Source organism: Lactuca virosa, chromosome 9 (genome assembly GCF_052849685.1).
Source record: "Lactuca virosa cultivar CGN04683 chromosome 9, Lactuca_virosa_CGN04683_v6, whole genome shotgun sequence".
NCBI lineage: Eukaryota > Viridiplantae > Streptophyta > Magnoliopsida > Asterales > Asteraceae > Lactuca > Lactuca virosa.
Window position 1 is genome coordinate 134,440,518 of NC_136434.1, and position 4,136 is coordinate 134,444,653.

The 4,136-nt window shown below is 32.4% G+C and overlaps 1 pseudogene; it reads right to left on the reverse strand.

Annotated features, from left to right (window-relative positions):
• Positions 1-3,066: 3,066 nt before the first annotated feature.
• Positions 3,067-3,823, reverse strand: LOC145140760 (LOB domain-containing protein 33 pseudogene; annotated as a pseudogene).
• Between the last annotated feature and the right edge of the window lie 313 nt (positions 3,824-4,136).

Genomic DNA, 4,136 nt, shown 5'->3' on the forward strand with positions numbered 1-4,136 from the left:
GTTTACCTAGACTTTAGCGGGGTTTTGGGGGCTAGAGAGAGTTTAGAGAGAGAGAAGAAGTTGGAATGGTGTGAAGAATGAGGGAACCCGACACCTCTATTTATAGGCTGGAAAACAGGTCTACTCGTCGAGTAGGTCCTCCTACTTGTCGAGTCCATGCCACATGTCACCTTCTGGTGGCTTGCCTTGGGGAGAAAGCCTTGGCCCATAATCAGCTACGTCACTCGATTTCGCACAGCACCCTGCCGAATGTACACCCCGTAACTTTCGCATACGAGCTCTGTTTTCGACGTTCTTTTTTTCCACGCGTAGGTAAAAACAAGATCTACAACTTTCATTTAGACTCTGTCGGCTAATTTTCGACCGATCTTGAATTTAACAGTAGGAGGAGATTAGACTATTAAATGACCACGAAGAATTCGTAACTCCTTCATACGGAGTCCGTTTTCGTCTGTCTTTTTACCGTTGCGTTTCTATAAATGAGATCTTCAACTCTCATTTAGGTTGTGTAAGCCAAAAACCACTCGAACTAAAATTCGAGTTTCGGGTTGTGCACTTCTATGCCAAATCTTAGAAAATTCATAACTTCCTCATACGAAGTCAGATTTGGGCGTTCTTTTTTTGTATGTTCTCGGTTTAACATATTGTACAACTTTTGTTTAGATCGCTAAGGCTAAAAAGTCCTCTATCGTAAATTCACAATTTACGTCTCCTGGTGCCGTGCCGGTTTTGCAGCGAAACTTCTACGGGCCATAACTTCTTCGTTATAATTTGGATTTTCGCGTTCTTTATATGTACGGAACCCTTGGAACATATACTACCACTTGGTTAAGATTACTCCTTCTAAATAATCTTCCATAAAAAACTCATTTTTGATGCTCATTGTCTCTAAATTGACTAGTCCGGATCTACAGGTGTTACACTACTCCCTTTGTTGACTTTTAAGTGAGTTTGACCATTAGATCAACTTGTAGACGTCATTTATGAAGAAATACGCTTACGAGAATAGGAGAAGAAGAGAAGAAGACATGTGAAATTGGGGTGTTGTTAATCGCACCTCTATAGAACTAAAGTCAACTTAGAGACATAATTACTACCTTTCAATTTGATGAATAAGTTGATAAACATTCACATACCATTAACATCGCATTTATGTTATTTACGTGTGTATATATATATATATATATATATATATATATATATATATATATATATATATATATATATATATATATATATTTCGCAACCTCTTACTTAAAAAAAAATATTATTATTATTATTATTATTATTATTATTATATGAAAAATTAAATATTCTTTTAATTTTTTTGTTTCTACTATCTTCCTACTTATTTTAAATGGTGATAATTGTCATTCAATTTAATTTAAATTTGATTGATCGATAACCTCGGGAAAAAGATTGGCTCTGAGGGCAAAATGGATCTGTAACCTCGGGAAAAGGATTGGCTCTGAGGGCTGGGTAGGGGATCCCAATCCCGAACCTTTCGGTTGTTGGCGGACTGCTCTCGCTGCTTCCGCGGCGAGAGCGGGTCACTGCGTGTCGGTCGGGGGACAGACTGGGAACGGCTCCTTCGGGGGCCTTCCTCGGGCGTCAAACAACCAACTCAGAACTGGTACAGCCAACTCAGACTGTTTAATTAAAACAAAGTATTGCAATGGTCCCTGCGGATGCTAACACAATGTGATTTATGCCCAGTGCTCTGAATGTCAAAGTGAGATCATTTACTTATATACTACATTCTATTTTTCTCCTTTTGACATTTAATACGTTAAATTTATATCCCACCAAGCTCGTTACCTACAAGAATAATTAAATCCATTAAATAAAATTAATATCATTATTTATACATTATTTTATGTTTTCTCCTCTTTGATTTTCTTAAAAGTTAATTCATTTTAGTGTTGTTTTTTTAAATTAATGTCTATAATTTCATCATTCATTTTCATTTTATGTGTTTTACAATATAATTTTATAATGTCATATATTATTTTGTTTTAATGATGAAATAAAAAATAAAATGGAAAACATATTGTAACAAAAACATATAACATAGTATATTTTATTAGTTTATTTTTAATATATTTATTTGTAATTTTAAATAAAAATAATCCGTCTCGTCTATAAATAAATTTTACATGTATGATCTGATCCTTCGTTTAAGATATTGTTTTTTGTTTTAATCCTTTTTCTATTTCTAACATATAAATAATGTTATGTATTTTTTTAATCTTTTTACAAGCTGCGATTTTTAAGAATATAAAATCAAAAAGAAAAAAGATTTGTGATGTCTAAATATTTTTTTATGCATTTTTATTTTGTTTAGAGTTTTTTTGTTTTCCATATATATATATATATATATATATATATATATATATATATATATATAGTTTTAAATAAAAATAATAACGTGTTAAAACAATCAATTACTAAAAAAATAATGCAACTTGAATATTATATATATTTTAATCTTTTTAATTTTGAATATTATATATATATATATATATATATATATATATATATATATATATAAAAGAATACAATATGTAAAAAAATATTAGTTAAGATAAACTAAAAGGGAAAAAAGTAACACCAGTGGGTTTGAATCGGTTAAATGGATTAAAGTAAAGGGGAAATAAATGAAAATATAAGAATACAATTTCAATTGGTAAACGGATTTAAATGTCGAGAATAGTCAACCATGTCATTTCAAATAGGATCATCATCACAAAATTCGGGTGTAAATAAAATCCCCCGTGATATTGGAGTCCATACTAACCATATATTTGAAACTCAATCCTACCATATAAGATCTCACTCGGCTTCAACATCATAATATTTTTATGTTATTTATTTAGTAACCTCCTTAAGAGATGGTAACCGGGCAATTGGTTGACATTGTAATAAAATTATAAATGTAATGACTTAATTGATAAAACCAAACATAGTATCAAAATCCAAATTTTGATAAACTTAGAGGCTTTATTACAATTTGTCGTGATAATAACTAATAATAACTTATGAACAAGAAGTATTTTTTAATCACAATTTTCAATATAATAATAATTCTTACCGAAGGTATTTTACAATTTATTTGCATACGCTGAAGGATAAGCCTAACATACTTCTGGTATTTACAAATTGATCAAATAAACTAGTGCCTCTTAAGTAATAAGTTCACCATGAAATTAAAAGCTTTCCATGAGTGGATGGTCGAGAAGGCTGTGAGAATGAGAATTTTGGCCCTCCAAAATAGCCAAGGATGGAGAAGAAGCTTGCGGTGCAGCAAACAATGGCGGAGTCAGTTGGTTGAGATGATCACTGATGCTCATACCATTAAACTCAGAAGATACATAAGTCATGTAATTTGGCAGACCAAATGAAACATAAGTAATGTAATTCGAAAGCTGATCTATCTCCTCTTGTAAACTAGCTACCTGTTGCTCAAGAGCAAAGATTTGAGCTACACAACCATATACAGGATCCTGCATTCGAGCCAAAGCTTCATAGGATATACTGATAGCAGCTTCACTTCTGTCTTGCAGTGGGAGTTTCATCAATAGCTTGGAGGCATTGCTTGCACCAAAAATCTTGTGAACGGCTGCAAAGTGATCAGCTCCTTGGCTGTAACAAAAGTAAGGGGTAAAAACACATTCATTTGTACACCTTCTTCTCAGGAACTTGCATGCTCCACATGAAAAACCAGCTCCTGTCATTTTCCTTGAGCTTTTCTCAGTATCTCCTGGAACTCATAAAGAGCTTAGAGTTTATATTGCGGATTACCACTTCATATGACATGATTAATATTCACCTGAAAAGGTGATTTATCATTTTGGTGGCCTGGGGACAGTGTAACATTAGAGTAAAGTTGATTCTTTAAGGTCTCCTTTGTGGCCTGCTCACTTTGGCAATTTCTTTCCTAATTTGTGCACTAAAGCAAATTAAAAGTTCTTTTTTACATTATTAAACATTAAGTAAGGTAGGTAAAGGATGGCCTAGTCTTTTCATGTGTGACCTATTTGCTTATAAACAATAATTGTTACAGAACTTTTTTTAAAACATCTTGATTGTAGTGCAAAAGCTCTATTATGTGAATACTCAAGGTAAAAAGTTCACGA